This window comes from Myripristis murdjan, chromosome 13, assembly GCF_902150065.1.
Source record: "Myripristis murdjan chromosome 13, fMyrMur1.1, whole genome shotgun sequence".
NCBI lineage: Eukaryota > Metazoa > Chordata > Actinopteri > Holocentriformes > Holocentridae > Myripristis > Myripristis murdjan.
In genome coordinates, this window is record NC_043992.1 from 32,452,502 (window position 1) to 32,473,523 (window position 21,022).

Here is a 21,022-nt window from a genome sequence, read left to right on the forward strand (position 1 = left end):
ACCTTTTGCGGCCCCGCAGTTTCGCGGATTTTTTTTTTGTGCAATTTTGCATGCTTTTTTTTTTTTTCTTATTTTTCTATGAAGGTTTGAACTTTGAGAGTGTTTAAACAAGAGAGAAAAGTGAGAAAATGTTAATGCCTGTCTGAGAGAAGTGTATTAAGTGTGTAGTAAGGGGTTTTACAGCCTTAACACATCTATAATAATTGTAAAAAATAAAGCTGACTACTTCGTGGATTTCGCTTATTGCGGGTTATTTTTAGAACATAACTCCCGCGATTAACAAGGGACCACTGTACTTAAAAAAGAAATGTTTACATTTTGTCAACTTATTGACCACCGCTATTTTGTAAGGGAGTGCAGAGAAAAATAAATGAATAGTGTAAAGCAATTAAGTTTTATTGCAATTTTAACGCCTCGAAAAATTCTTGATATACTAAAATGTCAATCAATATTCAATATATATTGGTATTTTACGGCATGCCTATAGAATCTAATGCTGCATGCTCAGTCTGCCAATGCATCGGTGCCAACATCTTCAGCCCGGGGTTAAGTGTCAATATGCAGTGATTTGGAAAACATGGCAGGGGAGAGCTGCAGAGCGCACTCACCAGATATCAAGCCCTGGTCTCCATCGCAGATATCACATCGACATCCTGTTCAGCTGGTACGCAGAGCTCTGGCAGGCCAACTCCCCCCGGCAACAGAGGAAAACACCACCTAGAGGGCTGGAGACACGTTTTCCTGTTAGCATGAGGACACATCCGAGGCTAGTTAGATAGCCTCACTCACCTAAACCTTCCAGAAGCGGGGTTGTTTAAATAAGCAGTGGGAAGTTTGCCATCTATCCCGAGACAATATCCTCCTAGCGAGAGAGGGGTGGGGGCAACATTCCTCTACACACAAGAGAAGCAGTGATACATTCATAATCTCATTGACTGAGCTTGCTCCTTTTTCCACTTGGCAGCTTTGGGTGTGATATGAACGCTGATCTGATTACGAAACAACAGGAAAGAAGCATAAGCAGCGGGAGAGACATGAGAGAAAACAGATTTGAAGATACCATGACTAGGAATGTGTGTCCTTTCATTAATATTTCACTGCATCACTGTAGCTAAAGAAGAACAAAGTGTAAAAGGGGCATTATGAAAAATTAATCATATTTTGACATAGCTTTGGATTTTATGTAAAATAGAATACGGGAAAAATCTTCCGCTCATGATGAAATTTTGTGACTGGAAATGTAAGTTGATTAATATGTTCAAATCATTAGCACATATTTTAACAGAAGATTATTACCATTACACACACATATTTGGGCTTGATGAGGATGCATGAGGAAGCATTGATGTGACTCACTTGAGACTATCTTTACTTTATGTTTTGCTTTTATTTCTGTTTTCATAAACCCGGGGAGTGTTGACTGCCAAGGTCACGAGCCTGCAGTTTCTCGCTTGTCCCTAAAATTCAAAACAAGCTACATGACATGTCACAACTCTGCCAGCAGGACGGTAGCACGCAATCCAAGAGAGATTACCATATCGCTCTCATTTGTCTGCACAGAGCCTTCGTGCATGAAAACAGAATTCTCCACTCAGGTTCTCCCAGTCCTGCATCAATTTGTATTCAGGAAAGGACTTTAGGGTTGTCACCTTCAGCTATTCATCCAGCCAATGAAGTATTTATGATGCAAGCTTTTCCTTTGTGATACGTCATTCCTGTCCTCTTCAGTTCCTCTGCAGCTACAGTCGCGGCTGTCATGAAAGACTTAAAGAAATGAGGGAGGGAAACAATGTAAGACTGTAGGTGTCAAACATTTCACAGGCTATCATTTCACAGTTTATCATACCACGCATATTAACGGTCCTAATTGTGTGTGTCGAAGTCCCGGGGCCTGCTTCAGCTGCCAAGCCTGCCTTTAATGTCTGACACCGAGCAGCTACTGGGAGGTGCATAAAGTTGTAAATTTGTTTCTAACAAGATGTCCTTCAATTGTCCACAATGACTTAACAACTGATTTTTCAGTTTTATCGGAGTCTCTGAGCATCAAATCATCACCTGGCCCAGTGTGATAAGTCCAAGGTCAGCTCAGGACGAGCCTGTCTCACTTAATCTCCAGCACAGCTTTCCTTCACTGTATCAAACACTCCACTTCCCTGTTCCATTTTCCTCTCACAGCCACAAGATTTTACCTCTCTTATTTTCTCCCCAGGTCCTTATATGAAATGAAAAGATAAAAAAAAGGAAAAAGTCTTCGGCGCTAGGCAACTTTGGCCAAAGGACACACTCTGTCAAGTCATTATCCATCACTGATTCCGTCATATCTGTGCAAGACAAAGACAGTTGTTAGGGAGACAGTTATCCTCCTGCGCTGCCAGCCTCAATACTCAGACTGCTCTGCTATGTCAACAGAGGAGAATATGACTTCTCTATTTACCCCACAATTTTCTTTCTGTCAGTCCCTGAAAGGAGCCCTGATATGAGTGGTATAAACAGTGAGGTCAGGCAGGTTCAAAGAAAAATGAAAAACATTCGTACTTCTTTATGCGCAAAATAATCCAAACTCCAGTCTGACATATGGATCAACATTTGGCTCGATAATGGGCAATAAGCAACGCTTCAAATGACAAGCACATCCGAATACCAATAGGATGAGTGCGGCATCCAAAAATTGCAAAAAGTTGAACAGATAGATCCACACACCAAATAGCTCCCATAAAGGATTTTTATTATCTTTTGTTGTGACGTTTCGAGCACAAGGCTAATGAGAAAAACACAGAATATATCCCCAGGAGGTCAGAGACAGAAATACAATTTTGTAAGTGTGTTTTTTTTTTCTGTATTTAAAAGTGTACCCCGATTGTAAACAGTCATAGATGTATCCACAAATTTGTACTCCTCTACAGTGAAAGCATTTTCCACCCTTCAACAACAATTGGCTCCTGTCTCTATCTCAACTAAAACAAAACTGTAGGAGAGCGGCAGATTTTCTTCCATTTCAACATTACCTGCAGTGAAGGAGCAAAGGAAAACCAGTGAAAAGCCCTTGAGGCATCTCATTACATCAGACACGCTGATCATCTAGGGAGACAAAAACAAGCCTTGGAGCTATAATCAATTATAGATTTTAAGGAATGCATTTATATTGGAGGTAGTCTTCATTGTCAGTGCTACTGTATCCAAGTATCGACTGAGCAGCGGCAACCCCTTGGCCTTCTATCAGGTGAGTTAGCATCAAAGCATTTTAATATCCTACAGCAATATGGAAATCAGTCTGACGATAGCCACATGAGGAGTTTTTTATGTATTAGTCACAGAATTTAATTATTTTTTAATTTTCCTGTGGCAAAGGTTTTGGTTGGAGTGTCATTTTTCAGCAAGTACCTCCCCTCCCTAACTGCACTAATGATAAGCTTGAAATGAAGACGAGCAGTAAAGCAGCGCGAGCTGTAACACACTAACGAAATGACATTCTCAAAGTCATCATGACTCAGCAGTGGACAGACAGAGCCATTCGTTCAGGAAACAGTGAGGCTGTTCAGAGGTGTAGAATGGCCCGACGGCTGTCATAACTCGGAGGTCAAACCCATCTCCAGCATATCAACGCCGCCCTCTTCCAACAGAACATTACTCTCTCTTAGAGGGGTTACAGTAATTTGCTGTTTATGTCAGCAATGTGATTAATGACTTGATTTGCGCACAAGATCGCATACTGTACAATATATGGCAAGGTATCAATCACAATATGAATCATGCATTCTCAGAAGCAGCGTTGCCCCAGTCAAACTGTAATTACATCTAACAGCAGAGCTCGAGCAGCAACGCCCCAGATCTATAACTATATTGAAAAGATGTCGCTAAAATTTGACCTAATGTGCTGGGATGCATCAGATGTAAGCCTCCCATTTGCAGGTGCATGTTATTCTTGGAGTCATTTCGGGCCACAAACAACTATAAAAGTGAGGCGATTATATGGGACAAGCATCTGTTTTTGTCTGAGCAGTTTCCGCTAATCTAAAACACCATCAGACTCTAATGAACGGCACCACGCCACCGGCATGGCTCGAACTTCACTGAGCTCTTTATTTGAAATGAGAGGAGAGAGTTTCAAGGAAAATTGCTTGTAGGAGCAGTTTGATTGAATAATTAGCTTCTACAAACCTTTGGCATTAGAGGTCAAGTCAAAGAAGAACAGCGTGTGTGTGTATCCATGTGTGTGCACCTCCACTCTAGCCAATCAATGCTCATGAATCCGGCGCTGGAGGGCAAGGTTATGAGGAAAGGGCCTGTGACTAAGGAAGCAGGTTGAAATCCTGAAACGCTTGTGATGATTAAGGTGGAGTCCAGCAGATGAATATGTTAAATCACACATTGAGACCCTGCTAAGTTGTTAAATGAAGGTGCGTCAGCTGTTTCAATGCTGGTTTCATAGAGTAATGCACACACATTAAACAACAGATCTGAAAGCACTGAATTCAACTGCATTTTACTCACATTTCTACTGAATCCTTAGAACCAGGTATGGAAGAGGTTCACATCAGGTTGTAATCAGGGGTTCCCAAACTGCGTCATGCTAGGACCAACATGTGGAGGTAATATTACCAAATATTTTATGCGGTGAAATAATTCATTCATTCATTTATTCATTTTCCAAGCTGCTTATCCTAATTATGCTTGCAGAGGTACTGAATCTTATCCCGGTTCATTGGCAGAAGGTGGAGAAACAATAAGTTGTCAAAAAAGACAAAAAAAAAAACAAAAAAAACAAACAAAAAAAACAAAACAAAAAAAAAGTTAATCTTTCAATGCACTTACATCCATCATTGTGGTGAATTCCATATTTGCTATTTAACTGTAAAATATTGTCTTACTTTCAATAAGAGCAGACCAAGACACTGCTTTTAAATGTATAGGGAATTCTGGGTCAATACAATACTCTAACTTTTCCTGGCTAAGAGCACAACATCAGGTCCCTGACAGGCTACAAAACCACAATCAATATGATTCATCTTGTCTTTTTTTTTGTTTGTTTGTTTTGGGAGAGTGATCCATATCATTGTTTTCTGACAGCGCATCAACTCGTCTCGGTTTTGAAAACATGTTCATGTTGTCAAATAGCTAAGAAGGCTGCTACTTTCCTCGAGTCATTGTTGCTTTTGCAGGGCAACATGATCAGCGGATGTTTTTCTATCCTTTATTATTTAGAAAACATTGCATTTATGCAGCTTTCCTTTGACCCACCTGCCCCCAAGATGGGACCCCTTGGTGGGCCGGGACCCATAGTTTGAAAATCACTGGTCTAGATGGTCTGGATGCTATGCAGGCACATTTGAATCAGTACAACCACATGAGATGCATAACAGGCATTTTCAGGCCAAGTCTGGACACACAGCGATGTGATCTCACTCAATCCATAAATCATGTCAAAATGACGACTGTAATCGCAGCCCTCAGCATTCTGTTGCATATGTTATGCTCTGAAAGTGCAAGTTTCTTTCAAATGATTTGGCTCCAGTTCCACTAAAATACTTCAGGGAGAGACTGGGGAATGTTTTAGAGATATTATCAGCCAAAATCTTGTAAAGCATTCACAGTAGGTCATAGCTTACTAAACATCAAACATCCAAATGCAGCGTTAATCCAAAGCGACTGGCAAGTGATGAATCATTAAGTCGCAGTGAGCTGCTATTAAGATAAAGTTATTTGCCTTTGAAGATATTAATGTATTTATACAATGAAATGAGCAACATCACTCTTTCTTGAATAAATATGAAACTGTTCTAAAAAAAAAATGACCATCATTATTAGTAGCAATATTAGCAGTAGCAGTGGTAGTGGTGTAAGTAGTAGTGTTAGTGGCAGTATCAGTCATTTGTATTAGTATTAATAGTATTTTATTACTTTTTAAGGCAGACTTAAGGTTCATCAGAAAGTAGAAAGTTAATTTAATGTCTGAAAGAAGCCATTTTCTTCTTTGGCTCAGGACTTGGCACCTAATGTAAAACACATGTTTTGTTTGTTTGTATTTTATTTCTCCACTTTATTTTATGCCACGGCTAACTTTCACATGCTCAAAATCCCTGTTTTGATGATAAATGCTCTGAACGTTTTAAATCAAAATCAAGCGACATTTTTTCACGTAAGACCACGTTGCTTGAGAGGATTATATTTCACATTTCCCTAATTCCCAGAGGATGGTTGTACAATGTGCTTCCCCCGATTATGTGTGTAATCTTTCCACAGGCAGGTCTATAAATCTTAAGGACACATTGTGTACAGGTTTTGGCACCATCACCAGACTGAATGATATGGATATTTTCTGGGAGACATTCATACCATATCTGTAGGATAAAGCATAAAAAACTCCTGAGGCCTTAAGTAGTTGTTTTTTTGTTTTTTTTTTTACCCCTCAGTGAACAGAACCTGCATGCAGCTGTGAGCAGACATCATGAACACTACGTATTGAATGCATTCAGTTCTACTGCCCGACCAACGCTTTGATAAATAACTTCAGTGATTTGTCTGACAGTGAACAAAGCCATTTCGCCCTGCCGTGCTCCTCTTTTAGCTGCGAAAATCAGGACTTGCTTGGGTTAATATTCCAATCACATTTTGCTAACTTACCAAAATATTGCAAACATCATGAACACAAACTGCCGCAGGTCACGATGAGGGATGATGTGATTGTTTAAAAACACTGCGAAGGGGTACTGTTGTCAGCATGTGTCTCATTTCATTAGCATGCATAGTTATTTCAGTAACTGTAGCACTTTTCATCATTTTGTCCATCCATAATAAGACAGGACAGCTCTGATATGCTAAATGAAGGTTTTACAACTACTTCACTTGCCCCATTGAGCTTTAACCTGAGGATGCAAATCTGCTCCATGAAAACCAAGTGATTTCATGGTTCACTGGTTCCTACATAAGCATATGGTCTGCGGTGTCTCTCTAGGAAAACGTATTTATTACAGTGGAGGGTGCTCACACATGAATCATCCTTTACACTGTATAGGTTTATGCTTCTAATGTACTGTGGGTTTCGCCGTGCATCTTATAGTGGCACACCTGCGCAGCTGCAGCATCACGGTTCACTGCATTAAACTCGGTGCGATCAAGTAAAACTCATAGGAATTCAAGCGACTTTCTTCATGGTGCTATATTGTACCATCAGTATTTATGTGCAAAAGGCATGGCCCTCTGTTCACAAATTCATGCATGGAGATTACAAGGGCTTAGTAAGACAAGTATTAGCATATCCTGTTACATACAAGCCTTTAAGCAGGGTTATGAGAGAGTAATGGATACGCCTTTGGCTGGTTGAAATTTTGTTCAATTAATTGAATACTTTAAAAACTGCAATAAAATATTGACACCTTTGCAGCATAATCCCTTTACAAGGATCAATGAAAAGAGGAATTCTGGGTCCACAGATTCAGTGGCTGGGAAGAAAAAAAAATACTTTTATGATTTTTATTATCCCCCCGCCCCCAGTAAAGTGGGAACACAAAACCATTTTACTCTGCCCCAAGCATGGGCATAATTTGCTAAATGAATGTGACAACTTGTCTGTAAACAAGAGCTGGGACTAACTATGAATCATACTGGCAAGCCAGATATTTTTCCTTATTTACCATCTGTAAATAATGTCAGAGTTGTGCCTGTGCTCTGCCAGAGCTGTCACTTTGACAGGCTGTGGAGGTGGTGGCGCACACAGTCACCAACAAAACAGGTTAAAAACCAAGAGCTTCTCACTTCCTACCGGCATGAAAACACTGAACTTCTTTTAGATCCTATAATATTTACAGCTCCTGTAATACGTGTTCCATTATTGCATTTATTGCTGTCTGTCACCGTGTCTGCCTGTCAAGACGAAGAATCAGGAGGAGACACACGAGCTCTGATCTGATGATGTTAAAGAGGGAACACAGATGTAACCCTATTATTGACAGGTAGACTCTCTGACCAGCAAAGTCGAGCACAACAGTACCGACGAGGTGCCTGAAATCAGTCTGGGCTGACATTTCAGTTTTCGTAAACAGGAACAGGAGTTCTTAGTTTGTGTTGTTGAGCTGGCTAAACTTCCCTTTGCCATTTGATTTAAACAGTACAGGCTTGAAGGCAAAGAAGAAGAAAGAATATAGACATAAAGTAATGACCAACAGTGCAGTGCCGCCACCCAGGAACTACTATACTCACAAGCTATGAGTTACTTGTATTGCCCCGAACCAATATTAGTATATGAAGCATAGACCTTATGATGATAAAATGTCAAGGACTCTGACGTAAGAATAATAACAGAGATAAATTTATTTCCTTGTACTCTTACATCTCTCTCTTTAGTTGTAGACTGTTTCCTTCTCTTATAGTATTCCTTCAAAATGTTCTACTTAAGTTCCAACAAATGTTTCCTTTTACCTTACAACAGTGAATAAACACAAAATAAAACCCAATACAACAACAACCTGGGAACAAAGAGATAAATCAGAGTACTAAAATCACAACTATAACCTTCAAAATAACTTTTCCCCTTTTTGCCGCGAGAGGAAAAAGAGAAATAAACAATGCATGTGTGTAGGCTAGACTACTAACCTTCACAGTGATCAATAACCAGATTAGTTATCACATAACAAATAAAAGGACAGTTGATGATTCAGCTCCTGATAAAGGTTCAAGATGTTAACAAGCGCTTGGGTTTACAAAGTTGGTGCACACACTGTTGGCACGGCTCAGAGTCTGGTAGAAAAGTCCAGTTACTGACCTCAGGAGGTGCAGCGGCAGGCGGAGGAGGCCGGAGGTGGAGCTGCATGAGGAGGTGCGACTGTTACCTGTCCGGTTGGTGATGCAGCTCCGCACAGGTGATGCTAATTATCCCATCAGCTTCGGCTAATCCTCCTCCTCCTCTCCAGTCCTTTCGGTAAAAACAATGCCTGGCGTTTATAGCTGACTGTCTCTCACCGTCCACGTTTGATAGTCCAAGCACTTTGCACTTATTTACTTCATCTAAAGCTAATAAAAAAAAAAAAAACAGGGCGGACCTGGCTCCTGGCTGCTCTTTCACCTCAAGCTAAGGCAAACGAGTTACTAAACCACACCACGCACGATGATTAACTGCACGATACTACTTGTGCCGGTAGAGGTATTTTAGTCTACAAATGTTATTTTCCTCAAAGTTTAACTTAGTTTTGACCGTGCAAGTAGACACACAGCTCTCACGTGGCTCCCTCCGCTTCTCTTCCGTCCTGTCTCTTACCTCCCGCCCTTAAGGAGGTCGCTGATTGGCTTAGACCGCCTCACTCAAACAAACTGGCAGCACATTGGCTCAATTAACATGACATAGAAATTCACACGAAAACAAATTATGATGAATGTAGTTTTTTTTTTTGTCATAGAAATCATCCACTCTTTTCATTTCCCCCATATCTTTTGCATGCTCTTTATTTCTTTATTTCTTTCCTCAGTCAGCTCGCTGTCCTCCAACACTCAAGCTTCACTGTATTTCATTTGTCTTTTTTATTTTTTGGTTTGCACATCAGACGGATGAATTAATCTGACAGCACCATATGAATGAAGTCCACTCTGTGAGCTGCCCAGTAAAAGACTTGGAATAAAAACCTCCTGAGCAAAAATATATTAGAAGGAACCATGAAGTCCCACTGAATGTCTTGGGTGGTGAAAAATGGCTCCTTAAAACAAATACTTAGCTCCAGTACCCCCAAAACATCAACTATTAATCACATTTGAAACTATGCACTTAAAAGTGGAATACCCATAACACCTCAGTGCCCGGCGCGGTCTTGCACCGTACGATCAAAGGCCGCTTTCAACGTAGCGTGCCACATTGACTTTAATTGGGGGACAGCTTTCATCCACTCCACAGTAATCTCTGATTCTATTTCACCCAATGCATCAATAATATTTTCCTCAGTGAAATATAGTTGGCTTGAAGGACCTTAAAAAATCCAACTAGTTTGGTAGACAGAGAAGTGAACATTTATTCTTTATCTTCAAAAAGATGACAGAAGACTGTCTGCAATCTCACTATCTAGACAATCATTTTATTACAGTTTTCCCCTGGCGGATTAATTCATTATCAGTTCAATCACTTTGGAAAATGGATTTTCTTAGAAATACAAAAAATTTCAAAAGCATTTGCAATAACAAGGCTTTCATATCCAAACTATAATGAAATAATTAACAGCAAATGTTCTCTCGATGGGGAATGAAAGCTGATTCCAAATGTTCAGTGTGTTTGTTTGGAACTGAAAAAAACAATCTATTTAACTACTTATGTGGAAATTCAGGAGTTGAGCCTCTCCTGACAATAAAGCATGTTGCTGAGGCTACACTGGTTGCACTGTTTTTTTTTTTTTTTTTTTTTTGTTTTTTCTATGCACTCGGGCAAACTTATCTCAGTATGTATTATTGATATACTTGGAAGATAAGACTGCACCAAGGACTTTGAGATCCATCCAGCTGAGATGGAAAGGTGTTTTTTCAGCACTCCCTACGAGTCCTCCTGGTACATTTGACAGTTGTAAACATATGTACTGCTGGCGTACCCGGGCTCGCAATCTAGTTGTGTGAGATGGAACAAGTCAACTCAAGTGAAGTACAGGGGACTTTATATAATGTTGAAATAGGTTTATTTCAGTCTGCTCTGAATTGCCTTGCATTGCACAATGGAGAAAATGTCAATCGCTCTCTGCAGAGACTTCAGAGATTTTACACTGCAATGAGGAAATATGCCTTTTTTGTGCATGTAAAAATGTGCAGGTTTCATTCACAATGGTGTGCAACAATCAACAGCATTTTGTACCTAGGCTAAATGTTCTTTGAATGGAAAGTACCACATTTCAAGCTCTTTCCCACTAATTTGCAGTATGCCGATGATTATCATCAGCTGCATTTTTACATATTCTACACAAACTATTTATTCCTCCAACGTTCAAGGGAAAGCAGCCACTTCTACCTGATACTTTCTATGAATAATAACAACCTGAATCGTTTAAATCGGGTTTTAGAGAATTCCACAGCACAGAGGCTAGCTCTCCTCCTCGCTGTTCATGCTGATGGCTGCTCTGTTTTAATCCTTTTTGATCTCAACCCAACATTTAACACTGGCTGTCCACCATGTGAATTTTTGCTTGATTGCCTCAACCAATGGGCTGGTGTGACAGTCGATGCCCTCGGAGAGTTCAGACCATAACTTGCAAGATCATTTTCTGTTGCTAGAGGTGGTGCATCATCACTGCTGGATCACTGATGTGGGGTTTTACCAGGCATTATTTTTAGGCTCCAGTATATATGCAGTTTTTCCATTACATATGCTGCCACTATTTGCAAATAGGATATATATTTCTACTGTATACGCAGAAAATGCCCAGTAGTTTCCACCCTTAGAAACCACTGGTACCAAATTTCAGCATTTTGGAATAAGGTTTTCATCTGCACAACTGTAATGAAATAATAAAAATGTCTGTCAAATGATAGTCACAGCTTAACCCGGTTTAATGATTGGCTTGCAGCCATAATGCAGGTTCTCGAAAGTTTAACGATAAGTTAATGATATTAAATCTGAGATTGTTTAATTTGGTCAGCTCAGGCCTGCTACTTGAAATTAGGGGTCGATTTTTTGGCTAAGATCTCCTTTTTTAATTTTTTTTCCTGACCTTGAGTTATACACGTTTTTATTTCATCTGAATTAGATTTTCATAACTCTTTCCTCCTGTCCAAATTAGAAATCACCCTCTCATCAGTCCTGTAGCCACTGCAAAGAGGCAAAGCTTTTAAAGAAATAAGAGATGGGACCACATAGCCATTAATTTAGCATTTTTATGCTGGTTTCTTGTTAGATTTACTACTTATATCAATATTTTACTTTTCCCTTCCCTGGACTGCAGAACACACGATCTGAAGAGCCTAGGCTGGCAAAATTACTGACATCTTTTAAATTCCCTCTAAAAACCTATTTTTTTCGCTCTAAAAACCTATTTTTTTTTCCCAGACAGGTTTGTATATAGTTAGCCTCTACTAGTATTATAAAGTCATCCTGGCCTTTTTATATTTTTTATTTATTTATTTATTTATTTATTTATTTATTTTGCCTTACTGACTTGTATCGACTTAATTATCCTTGTTTATTATCAGTTATGCTTTATTTAGGGTATGGTTTGGTTTTGAGAGTTGTTTTGAAAATCATAAACATATTTTCTTTGTCCTATTACTTTGAATCTCATTTTATATTACTGCTAAGATTATTGTAATTATTGGATATTATTATTATTAATTATCTTGAACTAATGAACTGCTTTGCATTCTCCAAACTAGTATTTCATTGACAAATGCCACAAACTGGTGTTTACACATTTGTCTCTAATGACTGAACGCCACAAGAAATGTAAACGCTTCATGCTACTTTTGTCTCACTGCCTTACTTTAGAGCAGAGGATGCACGTCAAGGTCTCAGTTTAGTTTGCTCAAAATATCTCACATACCCGGCCCCTTCAGAAATTCCCCGCAACCTCAATCTGCTTTGCAATGCCAGGATTTTATCAGAAGTCAAAACCAAAGTCCTCGAGTGGATCCGGTACGCTGCAGACCGGGCTCTGTCTGGGAGAAGGAGGTCAGAGATCAGCGAGGTCCGCGGGGAAAAGTCAAACAGAAGTGCCTTGGAGTGATGCTGAGCAAAATATAAAGCTGGTGCACTGAACCATCTAGTACCTGTCACTTGCAGTAATGGTATTAATGCGATTACGTAATTGAAGTTAGCATGTCTGTTTCTTCAAGCTTAAACACCCAGGCTTGCCGTGCATATCTGATGAAAGGTCAGCTCACTCCAATTTATTTGCCAAAAGGAGACGGCACAGGGGAGCATGCACAGGCTGGGAATTTCATCAAAGTGCCACCCAGGTGCTAAAACCTGCTTCTGCTCCGCAAGCAGCCTGCTGCGGGACGACATGCATGTTTGAAAATAGCTACAGGAGCGTGACTAATGGCAAATGACAATGGCCAAGAGATCCAGCACAGCAACAAGTTTTCACTGATAAACATTCAGGTAGAGGAATTTCGAAGAACAGGATGTCGGGGAATACAGCTGATCAATAGCACGGCTGGTAACAATTTCAGTTCCAACATATTTTAAAGGCGTGTTTCTATTTTAACAGAGAGACAGTGTTTACTGATTATATTGCACACAACTTGCTCTGAGGTGTTTTTGAAAAAAAAAAAAAAAAAAAATACTAGCCATATCTCACCTTGTTTTCTGGGAATACAATTTAAGCAGTCAGATAGAGTCATAGTGGCAAAGTGATTAGAGGAATTATTGATCTATTTCTTTGGGCAACTTCTCTGATAAAAGTGAGCGGACTTGACCTCAATTTGTGTCTAAAAACTCCCATGATGACTGCTGGCTCTCAGACAACTCTTAAATCTGAAACAGAAATTATTCCCCAGCCTGAGGACACTTTACACGGTATATTTACAGGCAGTAAGTCACCGGTGTACCTGTAGAGTGTGTGTCTTTATGAACTCGATGAATTTATATTGTGACACACTTGAGCTTTTATTTCATAAGAGATATTATTGTCGAATCTCCAGTTAACATTTACTTCAAGTAAAATCCTCCCTGCTGGACATCCTGCGAGAATTTACTACAGCTTTACATAGCCAGGAACATTCGTCTGCAGTGTTTGATTGAACCAAGTGACAATTTAACCAGCTAGTCGTGGAGATGTGAACTTTACATCCCCCCAAAAAAGCTTCACAGAGAGCGTATTCAACTGTCTTCCCACTGCTGGCACTCTCTGCAGCACACCTCATAATCATCATGGGTGAAGGAGCAGCAGTGAGGAGAAATAGCACGCTAGCGCTGTCTGGAGAGACACGTCCTTCATGGGCTATAGTACAGCAAATGCAGTTTTAATCTATGACCATTGCATTCTGTAATTCCTCTCTCACCTCGCCTTATTGTGCTTGTGGAGTGGCGAATGAGGGGCCATACTTCATCCTGTTATTTACATATAGCCATAATAATAATCTGTATTCCTTCCTCCTTCACATTCATTTTCACATTCTATTTACTATTAGGGGCTTTGTGGCGCATACCCAATATATGAAGAGGGTAATGAATAAATTAAGCATTAGAGTGAAGGCAGCGTCCTACTCAGAGGTCACATGTATTTTGCTGCCATTTTAAAACAGATCACCGAGGAATAAGGCAGAAGAATACGTCCAGCCAGATGCAAGCAAGCGGCTGTAAATGGGCGGCCATCAGGGAGCACCTGAATAATTTATCGCTGCTCGTGTTGCGCTGCACAATGAGGGGGAGCTTTATTTCAAACAAAGGGAACACGCAGTCTATTATGAACGCCTGTTATGCTTGTCTCACCCTGTCATGTTTATCCTCTGTATTTTCACATGCGTTCGTTTTAATGTATTTGATCGACCATAATGCTGGCATGTGTCTGTAACCCGGGCAGTTCTGGGCGTTGGGATCCGGGGAGTGTGCGTTTAATCTGGAAATTCTTCTTCTCCCTTGTCTTCCCGCAGCCTGGGACGTCCCACCACATCTGTCTCCAGAGATGCCAGGTCTCACCGGCACAATACTCCAGACTCACAGCTTGCGCCGTTAAAAATAACGCTTTGTGGTGAGACGTCACACTGACAAGTTTTATCACTTCATGTACTGAGCCTCCTCCTGCACTGTAACACATGAGATCGATTTTGCAGCAGTTTCAGCTTGTTACTTGCTCAGCATATGTAATGAGTATAAATTAACACTTTTTCAAGCACCTGCTACCTGAAAATCACCAAGTAATGGTTGAAATCACAAATGATTTTGTCAAAAAACAAGTGATTTTACAAACTAATGTTTCTGCACAATGCTAACCCATAATTCCTGCAGCCAATGTGGTAAAGCAGAATATAAGATACTGTATCTTATTTTCTTCACCTAGAAACTTCTCACTTCAGGTTTATATTGCAGTTTCAACTCTCTTTCCTCTGCCATGCTGGATAAACCACTAAATTTCTCTGTGGGTTTGAACTTAACTGTAAAAACCCGATCACTGGCTGCACTCTAATTATTTCAGACATCCCTGTTGAACAGTGAAGACAAAGAGAGAAACAAAGACAGCGAAAGAGAGGGCGAGAGCACTGACTGTCCAGATGCGATTAGTGCACATAATCTTAACCTCTTTGATATTCCAGCCAGTGGAATGTGAATAAATGGGCATCAGCGTTCAGCTGATTTCTGCCGAAACCCAGATCAGCTCTGAGTGATCTTCAGTATCAGAGGACAGTTTAACAATTTTAACAAATATACAGAGGGATTAAATCCTATTTGCCTCACTGTACACGAGGATGTCATTATGAAGCCGCAGTCAAGCAGCTACTCTGTGGGATCAGACAGCAACTCGCTGCTGTGCGAGATGTTAAGCTTCATGATTGGCTGCACTGAGGGGGCCAGTGGATGAGGGGAATGTTTGCTCACCTCTCCATCATCAACTGTTGTTCATCAAAGAGATCTATTTTCTGTCCCGTTTTATACCTTTTTCACTGGCCTGCAAAGTCTGACAGAGTGGCTCAGTCCACGCTCTTAAATGATGACAAATGAGACTTATCCTGAGGATGCTGTCAGATCAAGGAATGTGCTGCGGGTGAAGAATTAGGCAGTGACACGTGGAGAGTAAGTGAAAAAATATCATTTTTTAAAAACATTATTCCATATAATTATTTATCTTGTGATGGAGTGTCACTTTCAAAGTAGCAGCAAACACTTGAAAGATGCTCAAAGTGCACATACTCTGTTCAATTGACCTTAACATTGACTATTAACTTCCAGTTCCTCCCACTTTGCCATTAACTGGGTATAAAAATAAAAAACAGCAGGGGTGCCATGGCTTAAGCCAAGGCAGGCGGAAAGAAATGTTTCAAAGTATGTGTCTTATTTTATTTATAGCTATCTTGTGTAAACAAGTAATGTGCTTAAACATGTTTTAAATTGCAGCTGTGGTAGATGATATTTGTCTGTAATAAACTGGAATTACGGTTACGATGCTGCTTATCACGATGCTGCAAATTCCTCCACAAACTGGTTCTCACTGTGATTCAGACCTCTGTGTCATTGTGGTAATGAGGATTAATTCATGAATCTATAGATACACACGCTCCTGAAAATTGTTTCCATTGTAATCTAGCTGTTGTTGGACTTGCCTTGCTTTGACACAGCATGCTCTGCAGCAGCCATTTCTCAAGCTGACACAGAATACAAAAAAAAAAAAAAAAAGGGTTGCACCCTCCCGATGTTTAATTATAACACCCTAAGAAAAGCAGCAGCTGCCAACAAAAGGACATGAAAACAGTTATTTTCATGAAGACAGTCTCATTTTAAAATGAATTGAAAATCTATATTTTGCTCTACTGATTAGACACATGACTGAATTTGCTCTAATTGAATAGAACGGTTAATCTAAGAGCTCTGCAGTTGAACCAGATATTAGCCTCATGTCGCCTGGCTCTGCTTTTTTTGTCAGATGTTAATGGTTGGGGGGATAGATAGATAAATAAATAAGTAAGTAAGTAAGTAAGTAAGTAAGTAAGTATGTATTTTGGACCAGGCAAGTAGGCACAATGGCCTGTGGGGATTCAAGTCCTATACAGTTTAGTAAAGGGCAGCATTAAACATTCACAGTGGTGGCCATTCACAGACACAGTCTCTCTGTCTCTCTCTCTCACACACAAATGCACACACACACACACACACACACATACACACACACACACACACACACACACACACACATAGACACACACAAACACAAACACAGACATATAGACTATATTTTCATTTCATCCAATAGTCCAAATTCTCTCGGAAATGTTTGCTAAAAAAAAAACAAAAAAACAAACAAAAAAAAAAAAAAAACAACTCTTTTAAAGAGAACTGATAACAACAGCATTGCTGGCAGTAATCAATAATTTATGGAATAATTTGCTTAGGGTTGTTTGATTATTATTAAGCATTATGCAAATGATTTAGTTCTATTAAAAAAAAGTGTTTGTAGAAATCATACCCTGGAGGAACCGGCAGTGTTACCTTTTTCAAATGTAAGGTAAGCGGCACTGTTACCTGCAGTAATAAGCATTTTAAATTTGTGCCATTCATTAGAGACAAGGAGTATGCTCAAGAGTCTGCAGTATCACAATTTAAGTTTAAACTTTTTTTCATTGAAAGTTTGCAGTGGACAACACATTTCATTATGATGTGTTGTTATCAAAATATGGGAGACAAAAAGTCATTTACAGTAAGGCTGCAACTGTGAGGAATGGCTAGACAGGCAAATTTTACTTGACTTGGATATTGAATAAAGACGCCCCAAATCTTGAATAAAAATGACAAAAGATAAATTTTCTAATCTTGGTAGTTTTCACAAGAGAAAAGGTCAGAATCAACTAATCAGTCAATTGATGTACAGCTGATCAGTTTTAAGACTTGTATTTTTTCTGTTCTGTTGCACTTTTATCTCAAACAAACAGAAAAACACTCACATTTAAATACCAAATCACATCTAGATACCTTCAGAAAACCAAGTTGTCTCACAGTGCAACTGGGCTGCATCACAATCCATGCATTTAATCATGGCACATAACGGCCTCCAACTCCAGCTCAACTAAAAACATTTCCAACATTCATCTTTCAGATATCCCTTAAGTGTACCTTTTACACTATCAGTGCAGAATTATGTTTAAAATGGAAAAAGATGAAAAGATGAAATATCTGCTCTGATAAGGACACATGAGGACAACGTTTGCTGTATGAAAACCAGAATAATGGAAATAATGATTAAGAGAGGAATTTCCATTTGTCCTGCCTTGAACTCTGGTCTATCTAATGTTGGCACTTAAACAATACAGCTTTTAGAGGGGAAGTAAATGAAAATGTCAACACTGGCTTCTGAAACACCACTAAGATGTAATACGGTGTCAAATGAGCCAGACTCATTTCCTACCTCCGACTCATCACCAGAAGAGGCCATAATCGCTTTCTCATTAAAAGTGTGGATAATCAATGATCCACCTTTGTGCTGCTCACCGTAAAATCACAGGCTGACACCTATAGCTTTCCACAAACTGATGGGGAATCCAAAGAGAAAATACCTGCATGCACCTCCGCTTCAAAGAGCCTTGAGAACCAGGCATTTGCCCCAGTTTCCCTCACTGATATGACAATTTGCTGCTCATTAAAAACCCACGAAGGGCTTGTATGACTGTAGTCATGGCTGGTACACTGTTTGTTTCACACCTTCAGGTTTGAAAGTTTTTCTACCGCTCACACTGTGGATTATTAACTTTCTATTTTAACCCAATTGGCAAACGGGCTGACACAGTCAATTTCGCCTTTCCTATGCAAAATCAGACACTCCGCGTGTGCAGAAAAGCATTCAGCCAAGACTGCATGTTCAAACTCGGAAAAATCAATGCCGTCTCACAGTGCCAATTTATTTAAACTCCAGCCACCTGAAAACGATCAGGCTCAGAATCTGCATTTAGAAACATTTAGAGGGCATGTCCAGCTTGCACCACTGTCAACCACATACACTGTGATATATTGTTTCACTTATTCATTTCCCTAATCCTGTCACAGAGGCCAGTAATCTAGTTTAGGCATGTTCATTGTTCTGAGTCTGTCAATACATGACATGTTTTGTGGTGCAGGACAAAAAATGCCTTGTTCATTTGTTCAATGTTATCACTGGAAACTGATTAATTTGACTAAACAGTACTGAGCTGCACAGGCCTGTTCTCCTGTTTGGGTATTTTCTCTGATTAAAAATGACATCCGTATAACATTTTTTTTTTTTTTTTTTTTTTTTATTGAGGAGGATGCTTAAAGAGAGTGCACATTTTTTGTAAAGTGCAGCTTTGCTTATCAGCATAATTTTTTGCTCTTGTTTTTGGAAGTTTGAAAAGTCAAACAAGAAGAGAAGGTCTTGAAAGTTTAATGATTTTAATAAATTACTCTTGACAGGTTAGGCCTCCTTAGACACAGAAAAGATATTGCTACTGACATGCAGCAACTAGCGGCTTACTAAATCACTGCAAAATACAAGATTTCTGATCATGCCATCTTGCCAACTGCTGCTCAGCGGAAAACTAATTTAGCCAGGGTATATCAGGTTATGTAACTACTTTAAACTCACATAATTACTTTTGTTTTAGGGCCTAGGAAAGTTGACACAGTGTTTTTTCCTAGTTTTTCACGACACTGATGAAGCTATCACCAAAGCGACAAAAAACCTGCAAAAAGTTAAATGCTCTGGGTCCATTAGAGACTCCGACTTCTTACTGAAAGGAGAATTTAAAAAGCAAAAAAAAAAAAAAAAAAAAAAAAAAAAAAATAGAAATTGTCACAAGAAAGGGAATGACAGAGCAAGAGAGACAAATGCAAATCCCAATGTAGCCCCACAGTACAAAGCTTGGATATTTTGTTCCACCAAGGCATTTATGAGTACATGCTCTTCAGGCTATCCAGCAGCTCTGTTTTCTAAAAGGTTGCGGTGCGTTCAACAAAACAAACTCGTGACATGTGAGAGTGCAGCGGCTGAAGAGCTGCCTAATCCCTTTGATGCTACTGTCTGTCTCCTCTGTATTTCTGCAATCAATAACATCAAGCCCACTTGGCTCTTCCTAGCACACAGCAGCAGCACATTAATGATGTTCATCTACGTGGGATCCTGTTTGGCGCTTCGATATGTCACAGACGGCCATTCCAAAAATAATCGCTTTAAGCTACTTCAGTCCTGCGTTAATGGCGGAATAAGTTTCCCATCTCGGAATCATTATTTATAAAGCAAATTCCCCAGAATATCCATTACCAACCGCAAATTCCTACGAGGAATATCAGTGCCATCCGTGCTCATAAGTTTATCAGACCATCTATTGTATGCATTCTGGATCCATGTTCACAGCTGCCCAGGGTGTTTTCTACTGTTCATCAGAGGGGCTGTTTTCCCTATTGAGATAAGAAATTAAATCTGCAGGAGCAGAGGATGCTGGGCTTGCTGCAGGGTGGCGAAGCAGTAGCTCTGATAATAGAGCCGACTCCCATTGCGCAGGCTGTGAGGCAAACAGCCGTGGCGCCAGCCCAGCCCTGCCTATGTGAGAGGATAGCTAACGGTGTTGAATAGTTGCAGAGGAAAAAATAATGTCACTCTCTGGAAGCTCTCTCCTCCTGTCTCTGAGCATGTGAATGTGTGTATAGATCTGTGTGTGATAGAGGGGGGAGTAAAAAGAACGGCGTAGCATGTTTTGCATTCATCTGAGCCTCTGTTTGAACTGATATATGGTGAGGGAAAGGAAAACAGGGAACACTGTGCTGCTTGTTTTTATGTTTTCCAGCATTATTATTACCTAAGACGTTTTCCCTACCACTCTCTCTTCATTACCATAGTCAGGCTGCTATGTGTAGCACTATATTATGTAAATGTGCGTAGAGTATTAATTTCAAAATGGCAGAGACTCACCAGAGTAGTGCGTCCTTTTGGATGCTTCTCACAGTGTTCACTTCAAAGCAGTCTGCAGAGAAAAATAAACGGTCACACCTTAATTTGCAAGCTCAAATAATATTGGGGACACATGCCACCAGTTGTAATAGTGTAATAGAATCATAAAAAAGGTTCAATTTATGGTTCAATCTTTGCTTCCAAACCCAGACTCAATACAAATGATTTGACATTTGTTTGGCAGTGGAACAATCATTTTTACACTGCAGCCTCTCCCCATGATCAAAGTGAAAATGGCACAAGTTCAAATAAACAACATTATTTTACTTGCCCACTTCTTGAAATGCATTTTTTTTCTCACCTCTTTACATGCATATTTAATATTTCTCTTTGTTTGACGTAGGACATTAACCTTGAATTACACACTGAACAAGGCAAATGCAGGCAAATACAATGTTTTGCACAATCCTGCATAACCTCCAGCCAAAGACTTTCATGTACAGCATCTCATTCTTTATTTG

At 39.8% G+C, this 21,022-nt stretch overlaps 1 protein-coding gene across 5 annotated transcripts in view; it reads right to left on the reverse strand.

Moving 5' to 3' along the window:
* Positions 1–9,221, reverse strand: part of lrfn1 (leucine rich repeat and fibronectin type III domain containing 1) — a 30,865-nt gene extending 21,644 nt beyond the window's left edge. For 2 of the 5 annotated variants that reach the window (XM_030066865.1, XM_030066861.1), the window contains exons 1-2: positions 8,759–9,221; positions 609–725 (exon numbers count right to left, since the gene is read on the reverse strand). The gene's annotated coding sequence lies outside the window, so the exon portion shown is untranslated. Of the gene's footprint in view, positions 1–608; positions 726–1,649; positions 1,752–4,491; positions 4,511–8,758 lie in introns of those variants that run through there. The other 3 variants (XM_030066862.1, XM_030066864.1, XM_030066863.1) reach the window with 3 other exon arrangements.
* Between the last annotated feature and the right edge of the window lie 11,801 nt (positions 9,222–21,022).